The following is a 13,675-nucleotide window of genomic DNA, read 5'->3' on the forward strand; positions in this document are numbered from 1 at the left end:
AATGTTGTTATAGACTCCTAGCAGGGTCTATCCTCTAACAATGAACATTTATATTAGTACATCATATTGTGGGTACCATCCCCACCAGGGGTTTCTCTTTGATCAAGGGTTTCCCTAGTTAACATATTTGGTGTTATTGTGCATGAGTATCTTGTTGTGGTTTCTAATTATATTGTTCACATGGTTAATTTCTATTAAGGTTGATAATTATGATAATATTTGGATAACTGATTCACCTCTCCCTCTTAGTTATATTGGTGGACTATATATTCTAACAATTGTTATCAAAGCATTAGGTCCTTGAAGAAAAAGCTTAATAGCTTTGTGAGATGAATGATGAATCTTTTCAAAAAGGATAGTCCTAAATTTGATGGGGTGAACTATGAAAGTGGAAGGATAAGATGAAGAATCATCTATTGTGTATGGGTCTAGGTTATTGGATTTTGACAAAAAGCAAGAAGGAAATTGTAAATGAAGAAAAGCTTGAAGAATGCAACAAAGTAGAAAGAGATCTATTTATGTATAATATTTGAGCCATAAAACCCCTACTATTAGCTCTTCCAAAGAATGAATATAGTCAGGTAAAGTCTCTATTAACATCTTATGAGATTTGGAAAACATTAGAATCTACTTTTGAAGGTGATAAGCATATGAAGAAAATAAGATTACAGAATTGGATATGCACATTTCAAGATGCTAAAATGATGGAAGATAAATCTGTAAGAAGCTATGTTGGTAGAATATCTGAGATTGTTGCAAGAATCAAATCATATAGTGAATCCAACGAAGAAGATGAAGTTGTGTGGAAGATCTTGAAAACTTTGACACCACCATTCAAGCATGCAACCCAATTGATTGAACTATTGATACCTTGTATTAGAGAAGTTTACCAAAGAAACCTTGCATGGAAGATTGGAATCAATAGAAGTAGGTCTAAGATAGTCTGGAGAATTGACAATAGTTGAAATACTTTCAGTGCCTTCAGTGTTTGATGTAATTTGACTAGAAGTGCGAGCACACATGGAGATTTTGCTAGCAATAGTAGAACCCGATCTGATGAAGATAAGAAGATTGAAGAAGGTACAACCCTTCTTGTAAGAAGAGAACTATATGGTAAGAATATTTTTAAATGTTGGACTTGTAAAGAATTTGGTCATTATGCATCTAAATGTCCTAAAAGAGGAAAAAGTGTAAGGGAAATTTAAAACCTAGAAGACCTTGAAATTTTCTAGTATGCAAATGAAGATGAGGAATTTGATGAAAAAGTTCAGAGTGGAAGTGACAATGAGCTAGAATTCGTAGCCATTAAGGAAGATGATCTTGACATAGAAATTAGAGAAGAAAAATTTCTAGTTCCCCAAGTTGAAAATAAATTTGATTAGATAATGGACAATAGATGTTCACATCACATGGCTGGTGATATGAATAAGTTTTTTAAATTCATGAATAATGATGGAGGTATTGTTAGAGTTGGTAACAATGCAGCCTATCGCATCACATGGATAGGATCTATTATTCTCTATGCAAAGACTAAAACTGATGATATTTACTTTGTTGATGGATTAAAGCACAACCTGTTGAGTGTTGGATAGTTGGTAGATAAAGTTTATTTGTTGCAATTCATAGAAAAGACTTGCATTATCAAAGAGAAAGATGGTAAGCTAATTGGAACATGAACAAGGTTTAGAGGTAATGTATTTCAATTGAATGCTATTGAAATAATATGTTTGGTTGCAAAAGTGGATAATAGTTGGCTATGGCATATGAGATTTTGTCATGTAAATTTTGATAACATTGTGAAGGTTAGTAGCACATTTGCAGTTAGAGATCTACCTAAGATAATAAAGCCTACTAATATTGTTTGCAAAGAATGTATCTTGGCTAAGTAGAAGAAGGTATCTTTTCCTAGCAAGAAGTTCACTACTGCAGAGAAGCTAGAGATTGTTCACACATATTTGTGTGGTCCCTCAAGACCAAGAGGATTATATGGAGAAAGGTATTTCATGATTTTTGTTGACGATTTCATTAGAATGATGCAGGTAGCATTCCTTAAAGAAAAAATTGAAGCATTTGAGAAGTTTAAGATATTTAAGAATAGAGTTGAAAATGAATCTAGTGTTAGATAAAATGTTTGAGATTAGATAGAGGAGGAGAGTTTACCTCTAGAGAGTTTAACATGTTTTGTGAAGAAAATGGAATCAAGAGATAGTTGTCTTCACCCAAGACAGCTAAGCAGAATGAGATTAAAAGAAGAAACAAATTAGTAGTAGAGGAATCAAGCACAATGATGTTTAAAAATGATGTGTCCAAGACATTTTGAAGAGAAGTGGTCAATACAACACTATACACTATGATTAGAGTATAGATCAGAAAAGGTACGACTAAGAATCCTTATGCATTATGGTTTGGTCATTCACCCTCAGTGACGTATTTCAAAATATTTGGAAGAAAATATTATATAAAGAGAGATGATGATATTGGAAAGTTTGATTGAAGAAGTGATGAAGGTATATTTCTTGGTTATTCATTGAAAAGAAAAACTTACAGATGTTTTAACTAGAGGACTAAGACTATAGTTGAATGTGCAAATTAAGGAAAAGATGATGGATTATAATTCTGATGAAGAAGAGGATAATACTAGAATTGATAGATAGAATGTATAATTTTTCTTTGAGACTAACAATAATCTACAAAATATTGTGCAAATTGTTGAGAAAAGAGGAGAAAGATCTAAACCAAGAGAAGAAGTAAGAGTTGAGTTAGAAAATCCTACCTCTAATTGGAATTTGACAAAGAATCACCCTCCACAATAGATAATTGGAAGTAAAGCCAAAGGAGTGATGACAAGAAACACAGTGAATGAAGATATATGTTTGATTTCTCAAGTTAAACCTAAGAGTGCAAATGGAGCCTATAAAGATGATTATTGGGTTCAAACAATGAAAGAAGAATTAGATTAGATTGTGGAGAACAAGAAATGAGAATTAGTTCCCAAGCCTAAAGAAAAGAATGTTATTAGAACCAAATGAGTATTCAGGAACAAGATGAATGAACAAGGAGAAGTTGTAAGAAAAAAATCTAGACTTGTGTGCAAAGGATATTTATAGAAAGAATGAATAGACTATGAGGAGACATATGCCCCTGTAGCCAGAATGGAAGTTGTATGAATGTTTCTAGCTTATGTAGTGAATAAGAAATTCAAAGTGTATGGATGGATGTAAAATCAACCTTCCTAAATGGAGAACTTGAAGAAGTATACACTGAGCATCCTGAAGGTTTCCCTTTGACAAAAGAAATAGACATGGTATGCAAACTAAAGAAAGCTCTACATGGTCTGAAGCAAGGACCTAGAACCTGGTATGCAAGGTTGGACAACTATTTGGAAAAGCTTGGATTTGCTAAAGGTATGACAAATAGTAACTTGTACTTGAAATAAATAGAGAATGGATTGTTGATAATAGTAATATTTGTTGATGACATAATATTTGGAGGTAATGATGAAGCAAGTGATAAGTTTGTTGAAGAAATGAATAATGAGTTTGAAATGAGTATGATAGGAGAAATGAAGTTTTTCCTAGATTTACAAATTGTACAGAATAGTGATGACATTTTTATTTCACAAGCTAAGTATTTGAAAGATGTTTTGAAGAGATTTGGCTTGGAAAGTTGTAAGCCTATTGGTACACCAATGATAACTAGTCATAAGTTATCTAGCAAAGATGAGACACCTACAATTGAGAGGAAGAAGTTCAAATCCATGATTGGAGGTTTGTAATATCTAACTCACACCAGACCAGATATAAAAATTATGGTTGGAATTTTAGCTAGATTTCAATCTGATCCCAAGGAGTATTGTTATGCAACAACAAAAATGATATTCAGATATTCGAAGGGAATATCTAATTATGGGATATGGTATCACTCTATGTGCTTATATTGATGTAGATTGTGTAAACCATATGGATGACAAAAAGAGCACCAGTGGTGGAGCATTCTTTCTTAGAAGAAGATTGGTTTCTTGGTTGAGCACGAAACAAGATTATATTTCACAAAGTACAATTAAGGTAGATTATGTGGCAGTAGCAAACAATTGTAATCAAGTGATTTGGGTGAAGTAGATGTTGAAAGACATTAGGATAGAATTCTTAGAGCTTATTATTATATACTGTGATAACACAAGTACAGTAAGTATTTCTAAGAATCCCATATTGTATTCTAATACTAAGCATATATCTATTAGGTATCATGTTTTGAGAGAGACGGTAGCAAAAAAAAAGATTAGATTGGAGTATGTGAGTATTAGAGATTAGATTGTAGATATCTTTAAGAATCCATTACCTAAAGATATATTTGAGTACTTGAGAGGTATGCTTGGGGTTATGCCCTTGCCTACTTTAGAGTAGACGATGCAAAGATTGCATCAATCTAGTGGTATAGAGCACTATTGTTTTATCAGATTGAATGTTGATGCTTCCTATACAAGGAGTATAAGTGATGAGAAGAGTCATTAAAGACTCTTGGTATTTGGTAGTAAACAATGTCTTTGGACACTTGACATGGTTGTAAACTTGGAGTAGACAATTGACATAATGAGTTCTTTGTCATTGATGTCAATGGGGGAGAAGAGTGCATGAAAATGATCCTCTAGTTGAATGGGGGAGAGATAGTTGCATATTGTAGGTGCTCAATAATGGTCTATGTCTACGATTTCAGGACATTTTCATAGTAAACACATCCCAATTTCTCATTTCACTAATTCTAATCTTTTGGCCAACTTGATTATATTGTTGGAAATACAAATGGGAAATGTATACTTTGGAGGGGGGGGGGGGGGGGGGGGGGTGAATCAAAAGTTCTAATCTCTAACCAATAAAACTTTTAACTTTAAAATAATGCATGCATAAACATATTAAAATAACATGTAAAGTAAATACATCCACATAAACACTTGACACTACATATGATTACCCAAAAACCCTCCAATGAGAAGGTAAAACTGGGGTGGGTATGACACCCACAATTCTTCACTACTACAACAATAAAGTTCACTTGTTAAGGTTACATAGTTTGACCATTCTCATGATCTAACCTATGAAAGGCCTACCCTATTAAAGGCTTACAAAGGATTGTTAGATCCTACCCTATTAAAGGATTTTAACACCCTATTAAAAGTGTGCTTGGCTAAAGGACTTTAGAACACTCACTTGGAATGTCACCTTGTTAAAGGATTTCACAATGACTGTTAAGTCAACCTTAATAAAAAGGATTTCATCCTATTGATACAGTTATTAGAAAGTATAGTAGAATGTTTGATCTGATACACTTACAATCTGGTATTTTTGATTTTAGATCTCAATTCAATCATTCTTGATCCTTTCTAATCTGATATGAAATTGCTATAACCTTGATCCTTTGTTTTACTAATTGATTCTACAATTTTGTCCTTCTTCTAAGTCACCTTGAAGGTATACTGATCAATTCACCCCTTTCACTTCCTTCAAATCTTTGCTAGTATCACCTCCTCACATGCATTCATTTTTAAATAGATTTTGGTGGCTTAGGGTTAGGTATGAATCTATGATTAAGATTCATTCATTTTTCCCACTCAATTCCTTCCATTTTTTTAATTGGTTGCATGTTGATCACATAGGTAATCCAAAAAGATTTGATCTTATCTTCAAAGATTTGAGATCTATCCATATGTCAGCTTAAAAATGGTTCACATAGTTGTTTGTGCCATCACAAACAACTAAGTCAATTCTGTGTTACTTGACACTTGTTAATACTGATGCTCGACACATACTATAATTCTATCTAGCTCGACACTTGAACTTTCTTGACATCTACTATTCACTCAGCACTTGAATTGCTCAACACTTACTATTTACTCGGCACCTATACATATTATACTTAGCATACGTTACTAGCTTAGCATGAACTTAGTAAATTTCTTAAGTGTGTTGACCCTCAATTGTCAAAACCAATCTGAGATCAACAATCTGCCCCTTTGACATGAGTGACAAAAACACTTAACTATACATGATGAATCTAATCTCCTCAAGTATAATATACATCTAGTTTGGCATATATGCAAAGCTTCAAAATTGTTCAAAATTTTGTAATGAACTATATAACTCAAAATTTTATAACTCCCCCTGAGTTAATGTGTCTTTTCTATATCCAAAATCTATCTGAGTAGATTTGTCTCTTGTTGTTACTCTCTTTTCTGGTATTTTATCCCCCTTTGTTTGTTCTTCTCTCTATTTACTTTATCTCCCCCTTTCACATGTCTCCCCCTTGCATATATCTCCCCCTTTAACATTTCTCCCCCTTTTTGATACTTATGTCAAAGGGGGAGATATTTATCCAAGAAGTTCTTATTCACTTCCATTACAATCTTGAGAGTAGCATCCAAGTTGTCTATTGCAACATCTAATGATTTGGTTTGGATGGCTGTCTTTGATGCAAGGTGAACTAAGTCATCCAATGTTGAAAGATTAGGATCTTTCTTTAGTATTGTTTTAGCATAGGCTAGTTCCTTCTATAGTATCTCCATGTGAGGGGTCAAGGAGGCTTGAATATGGACCAGCTTGGCTCTTGTGTTAGCCTCTTCTGCTATTGATACAACTAGTTCCTTTTGTGTGTGAAGCATTGAATGAAAGTGATTCTTACTTTGAGCTAGATTTTTTGGTAATTGCATACGAAATAATTTCAGGTTTCTTTCCAGACTCATAATCCTTTGGCTTGTTTCTTGTGTAAAGAGTGTGGGGCCACACAAGTTGGTGTACAGTGAGAATATATTCTCAAGTACCTTCTTCACTTTTTCAATCTTTGTGGCCAATTCAAGTTGTGATAGTGCTATTCCACTGGATATCTTCTCATTAACTTTACCTTGAAAATTCTTTTCAGATCATTCCATGAGTTTTGCATTGGTTTCCTAGTCTTTATTTGTCACTTGTTCAACAATTTCTGATAATTGTTCCAATATAGGCTTGGTTTCATCAGGTGTTTGCAAGCTAAATGCATCTAAAAAGATGTCTTTGATCTCATGCAGTGCTTGCCTTTGCTTATACTCCTTTCTGAGTATCTCTTGGTTCTTCTTCCTTTCCAATGCCTCCTGCATGATATTAATTTGTTCTAGGTTCATGGTTGCATAGTCATATTTTGGTGTAACTATTTCCTCATCTAGTGTTGGGTCTCCATAGTGAAGTACCCTTGTAACCTTTGTTGAGCTCAAGCCTGGTGCAAAAATCTAAAGTGGCATTACATCAATGCTCAGCTTCTGAAGGACTTTGGTAGGAGTGCTAGTTGTTGGTAAACTAACTAATGTCTGAATGGATTCCTACTCCTTTTCCTTTTTTAATGTCCTTGTCTTCTTCTGATCTTCCTTGATCAATCATAATTATTTGTGGTGCACCTTGTGTTTGTATAGTAGGTACAGATACCTCTGTCTATCCTGCTTGTTCCTTTGTGGGCTCCTCCGCAGTCTTAGTTTGTTGTTTAATCATAATAGCTTTGACTATGGTATCAACCTTTGCTAACGTCTCCTCTGATGTTTGTACTAGATTTTGACCACTAGTAGCTATAGGGATAGTAGAAGGTGGTTCTTGTGTATTCACCTTATCCCTGGTTATGTTAGCTATTGCTTTTCATAACTCATCCACACTAACCAATACTGGATTATCACATAATTTAGCTTGCAGAGTGGATTGGTCAAGGATCTTCTTTAGAACCTCTAAAGTTAGTGGATTAATATTCTGACCTGAGTTGTTAAGAACATTTTTTACTTTTATTGTTATTGTAGGTGTGTTTGTGTCATGTGGAGGGCTTAATGGTGGCAATTGTGTGTCTTGAATACTTTGATCTATTTGTTACTTGTCAACTATTGCCATTTCATCTCCCTTTTGTTGTGTGTCCTCCACTGTGTTACCTTCCTTTTCTTTCTCAACTTCTCCTTCCTTGTCATTATCTTCATCTTCTCTATTTTTCCTTCCCTCAAAGGGATCCTCCTCTACTTCCTTGATAGTAGTCAAGCCATATATCAACTTCCACATTTGAGTTGATTTCTTTACAACATCTTCAATCTTGTTTTGAAGTATGTTGAAGGCTTTATACTTGGGTGCAAATTTGCTACCATGTTTTTTATTTGACTTGGTTATTTTCCATTTTGACAATTCTGGCATCACTTGTGTTGATGTAGACTCTCTTATTTCCTTTTCCATATTTAGGCAATAATGCCATTTATTATCAACATTTGAATATAAGTCTTTGAGCATTGAGTCATCAAATTCAAGAGGAGTATTCTTGAATTTTGCCATCATGGCATATACTGATTCTTCAACCTTATTTTGATCTTCTCTACTCAATTTATTAAAATCAATATTTTTCAAACCAGTTAAGTCTGCATTATGCCTAACATTATCACAAATGTTTTCAATATCAGACTTGGGAGCATGACTTACTACTATGAACTGGCTCGTGTCTTCTGACTCACTCCTTTCATCATCAGATTTTGGTTGTGCAACATATTTTCTTCTTAATTTCTTCTATGCAGGACCTTGTTGTTCAATAGCCTTCTTCTTCTCTTTTACTTGCTCCTTAGCCTTTTGAGTGGTAGGCCTTGTGGTTGCTCTTGTGGCTAGAGCAGTAGGCTTTGCAGGGCTTGGTTTTGCAATTTTCTTACCCTTTGGATGAGCTGCAGGCTGTGTCTTAGCCTTTCTCTTCATTGGTCTTGTTTTGCTAGTGCTTCCTTGGCTTGTTCCTCCTTGACACCTTCTTTTTCATCTTCACCCATGCCTTGGGTTAGGGCAAGAGGTTCTTGGCCTTGCTCTTGTTCTTTCTCTTCATCTTCATCATCATCATCTTCGTCATTGCCTTTAGCTCTGTCACCAAATTTAGCTTTTAGCTTCTTCACTATTTTATCTTTCTTTTATAGAGTTGAGGCTGTTTTCAACTCCATTTCAACCTTAGATTTGACAACATCATAGTTACCAAAGATTTTTGCTAACTTGTCAACTTCCTCTGTAAGTAGTGTAGTGATGGCAGCTGATGCTTCATCTATGTTGATTTCATAACCCAAAGGCCTTAGCCATCTCATCTAGATACTGCAGCTTGGATAAGGTGTAATCAATGTCTACCAAGAAACAAATGTCATTGTAGTATTTCTCCACCAGGGAAACATGAATTCTCAGCCTTTGTTTCATGGACTACTTGAAATCCTCAAAGTGACTAGTCATCACTTACTCAAAATTGTCTCCCATTTGTTCAATGTACTCATTTATTCATATAGCCATAGACCTATTGGTTTTCCATCCTACTTTACCAAAAGAGGGAAAATCATTTTGAACATAAAAGAATATGCATATCAATATGGAACCAAATTTACATTGAGCACTTTTAGATCTCCTTATTGCTCCTAAGTTCTCCATTATTTGCTGCAATTATAGCTCTGCTAGATCATAAGTATGATATTTCTTCACAATCTTGTAGCCTACATCAATTGCAATAGATGGAACACTATTCAGTTGGCTTGACTGATAGAATTTTTGTGATATGAACCTCATTGCAAATTCAAGAAGTGGATCCTTGATGGTATTAATTGTCATTCCCCTCTTGTTCTACTTTGCCCCTGTATTTTTCTTAATTGCTTCTTTTGAGTTGCTCCTTAGGGTCTTGGGCCATTCTAGGGTTGGATATCTAGTAACCCTATGCATAATCCTCTTTGATAGTTTGATAGGTCCTCCTTCTAGCCATAGACATCCATCATGGATTTTCCTTAAGACAATTCTTATCCATTCCATTTTGAAGACAATGGGGAAATGTAGGGCATAGGTTAGTCCCTTTCTCTCTACAATTTTGAACTCTTCAACACTCTATTTTCACATAATTTATCACACACCTAATGAATTTTCATGTCACCAATTCCTCCAACCTTGTAATTATAACACTTCCTTACATCCTGAACCATTATGACCTTGGGTGGAATGACTGATAATGTGCCTGCTGGGTCATTTTTGTATGCAACCTCTGGAATAGACCTAAAGTTTGGTTTTTTTAGCTCATTACTGACCAACTAAACTTCAAATGGCTCCTTATCCTTTGGATTCTTAGAGCTAGAGGCCATTTTGAAAACTAAGGCTTCAACAAATATAAAACTACGTAACTCAACACATGAAGAATACCTTTAGATCGATGGAATGTGCTTGATCTCTACTGGAATCTCTGCAAATGCTTTGTTCTTGCTTGAAAATTACTTCTTTTCTCTACTCCCTCTTTGCTCTATGTTTGTAATGACGAAAAATGAGCAAAAATCTGCCTTATAACCTTTCAAAATATAGCATTTAATGCATGGTGCATGTACAACTATAAACTTGGCTTCTATGCAAATTCTACTTCACTTGACATCAATTGGTTTTTCCATCACCTAGTAGCTATTAGAATTACCCTTATGTAGCTCCAATAGGAATTTCCTTCACTCTGCAGCTACTACTAACTCAGATTCAACTTACTTTGGCTGAGAACTTGGCACACATTGGAATTTACTCGACAATTGAAGAGAACTTTTCACACTCGATAGTAAGATGAAAACTTAAAAGTTTGACCTTGTTTTTTCCTTGTTGATTTGCATCTTTATTCATGCTAGTTTGCCCTTTTTAGTACTAACTTATCTTGGAACTAATGTATGATGAGGCATTTAAATATCAGTCCCACATATCTCCTTTTTTCTTAGTTTGATGAAATGTGACCATTTTACCTTTGGGTGAACTGATCTCTTCATTTGATGTGCTATATCCATCTTTCTTCTTCCATGTTTTGTTCATCTCTCCTCTGATGTGCTCAACATCTACCTTGCCTTTTCCCTTGTTAAACTTTGAGTTAGGTGCCTTTGTCCTTGTTGGGCAATGCTTGTTGATATGACCAGTCTTCAAACAACTAAAGCATGTAGTTTGACTCTACCATCCATTGTAGCTACCACTGAAGTGTGTTCTTATACAATTCTTAGGGATGTATCCATACTCTTGACAATAATGATAGCTATGTCTTGTATTGTAATCCCAATTATAGAAATTTTCATAGCTTCTTCCTGTTGTTGACTTGTTTAATGACCATGTGGTCTTAGATCTGCATTCAAAAGCTTTGTGTCCAAACTTTTGACAATTTTAGCAGCATCCTTCAAATTTTGGTGCATGTATGGTTCTAATTCTACATTTATGTGCCTGATGACCTTGTTTATTGCATTTGTGACAATGAGTCAGGGTCTTTGGCTTAGCATTCTGACTAGCATTCTTACTCCTGCAAACATTAGCTATGTGTTCTTTCTTTCCACAATGATGAAAATTAGGTTTAGAATTCTTACCTTTATTGTTTCTTTCCTTAATAGCTTTGGATGATTCTCCTTCTTAAATGCTTGTGTAGCCCAATCCTGATGTGTCCTTATTGGATATAGGGGATTTCAGTAGTTTCTCAAAGTACTTGATGGCCTCATTTGGCTTGTTGAAACTTTTAGCAAACTCCTTTTCTCTTTTTAGGTCTTTCTACAATTTCTCATTTTGTAACTTCAATGTAGCTATCTCAATGTCCTTGACATTCAACTAATGATGGGCATTCATCATTTGGCTTAGGGTGTCCAATTGCATGTTTGAGATCCTAGATAGCTCTGCTAATTTTTCTTCTAATTTGTTTGCCAAAATTCTCTTGTCTTCTTCAATCATGGCCTTTTCTTCTATAGCTTTCTTCTTTTATTTAGTCACCTCACATGGCAATATAGCTTGTGATTCTTGCTTCAACTTGAGATTTCTGATCTCCTTACTTTGTGCTTTGTTCTTGTCCATGAGATCTGCAATTTTTGCATCAAATTTATAGGAGTTACCATCTACAAATAACTTTGTGGTGTCAATCTCTTTGTATTGAGTGTCATTTTCTACTATGGCAATCTCTTTTCTTCTCTTTAGCAAAATTCTTAAGGCATCTCTGGCTTCATTCAGTTGTTGTAGTAAGAGATGTATCTACATCTCCTAATTCTCAATGGTAATGTATACTTTTGAGGGGGGGGGGGATGAATCATAAGTACTAATCTAACCAATAAAACTATTAACTTAAAAATAATGCATGCATAAACATATTGAAATAACATATAAGGTGAATGCATCCACATAAACACTTGACACCAAATATGATTACCCAAAAACCCTCCAATGAGAAGGTAAAACTGGGGTGGGGATGACACCCACAATTTTTCACTACTGCAATAATAAAGTTCACCTATCAACGTTACATAGTTTAACCATTCTCATGATCTACCCTGTTAAAGGATTTTAACACCCTGTTAAAAGTGTGCCTGGCTAAAGGACGTTAGAACACTCAATTGAAATGTCACCTTGTTAAAGGATTTCACAATGATTGTTAAGTCAACCTTAATAAAAAGGATTTCATCCTGCTGATATAGTTGTTAGAAAGTACAGTAGAATGTTTGATATGATACACTTACAATCTGGTATTGCTGATTTTAGATCTCAATTTAGTCCTTCTTGATCCTTTCTAATCTGATATGAAATTTCTATAACCTTGATCCTCTATTCTGCTAACTAATTCTGCAATTCTATCCTTCTTCTAAGTCACCTTGAATGTATACTGGTCAATTCACCCCTTTCACTTCCTTCAAATCTTTTCTATTATCACCTCCTCACATGCATTCTCTAATTCTCTCTCTCACATATTAAATTATAGGGCTTCGTTTCCCTTTTAAAAATATTTTGGTGGCTTAGGATTAGGTATGAATCTATGATTGAGATTCATTCATTTTTCTCACTCAATTCCTTCCATTTTTTTGATTGGTTTCATGTTGATAGCATAAGGAATCCAGATAGAGTTGATCTTATCTTCAAAGCTTCGAGATCTATCCATATGTTAGCTCAAAAATTGTTTACATAGTTGTTTGTGCCATCACAAACAACTAAGTCAATTATGTGTTACTTGACACTTGTTAATACTGATGCTTGACACATACTATAATTCTATCTAGCTCAACACTTGAACTTGCTCAACATCTACTATTCACTTGGCACTTGAATAGCTCGGCACTTACTATTTACTCGGCACTTGATTTACTCAACATCTATACATATTATACTTGGCATATGTTACTACCTCGACATGAACTTAGTAAATTTCTCAAGTGTGTTGACACTCAATTGTCAAAACCAATTTGAGATCAACATATATCTCAATAATGTCCATCATTCGTATCCCCTTTCATATCATTTATAGATCATTTCAGAATCTCATCCGCTCAACTCAAAACCATTTCAACATCATCAAAATCATATCAAATCAACCCAGAATAATATCAAATCAATCCAGAATCACCCCAAATCTACCTAGAATCAGTTCTAATCAACTCTATACATGCCAAAAATCTCAAATCTACCATCATCTATCTAACCCTTGGCATTTTCATGTCTCTCAGTGCCTTGTAAACCTATCAAAACCTATCAAACCTATCAATCTGACCTTAGTACTATCATGGATCTCAATGCTAGGTCAAACTATCATTCAAATCATCCAATCTTTGACATTATTGAGTCTCTTAGTGTCAGATCATGACATTATCAACCATTTTAATAACATTGACAATGTCCATTGATGTTATTATGATCAACCTTATCAATCAATTTTG

This window comes from Cupressus sempervirens, chromosome 5 (assembly GCF_028749045.1).
Source record: "Cupressus sempervirens isolate cs-2001-9-10 chromosome 5, ASM2874904v1, whole genome shotgun sequence".
Taxonomy (NCBI): Eukaryota; Viridiplantae; Streptophyta; class Pinopsida; order Cupressales; family Cupressaceae; genus Cupressus; species Cupressus sempervirens.